This window comes from Quercus robur, chromosome 10, assembly GCF_932294415.1.
Source record: "Quercus robur chromosome 10, dhQueRobu3.1, whole genome shotgun sequence".
NCBI classification, from domain to species: Eukaryota; Viridiplantae; Streptophyta; class Magnoliopsida; order Fagales; family Fagaceae; genus Quercus; species Quercus robur.
Window position 1 is genome coordinate 54,817,102 of NC_065543.1, and position 644 is coordinate 54,817,745.

A 644-nucleotide genomic window follows, 5' to 3' on the forward strand; every position below is an offset into this window, starting at 1 on the left:
TATCATCATTTCCAATGATCCATCCTTAATTCCATCTTCTTTAAAAGTGGTCAAATTATTGTGACATGAATTTGGGAAAATAGGGGGCCGTTTGGTATGGCATTTTAAGTAACAATTTTCAGTTTTTAAACAACATTACATGTATTTCTACACACTTTTTTATCCACACGTATTTTCAAAAAAATACAAATAACGTTACTAGTGTTTCTAAGTACGTAAGAATGGAAGGTGGTATATGTTCATCAATCATTTCTTGTCTTTTTTACTTTTCTTTTTAGTTCAATTGTTTAAATGTAATTTTTTGTTTCAAAAAAGCATTTTTAGGAAAAATGATTTGTTTTTTTTGTTGTTGTTAGGTTGCATTCCTAAAAATATTTGTCAATGCTTAGCTCACGTGGGAAATATACTCCATGAAATATATAAATTGGCTACTGTCTTCTACTAGCAATTTGTTTTTTATAAAATAAATAATAATTAGATAATTACAATTGGAGGGATGATTTGAACCTTAAATGTCTCATCTTTATACTCATCTTTATAGGTACACAATCAAAGGAAAAGGAATATTCATCAAATAAAAAAAGCGAAAAAGAAGAAGCTTGAATGCAATTGGTAGCTTAAAAAAAAAAAAAAAAGATTTCTCG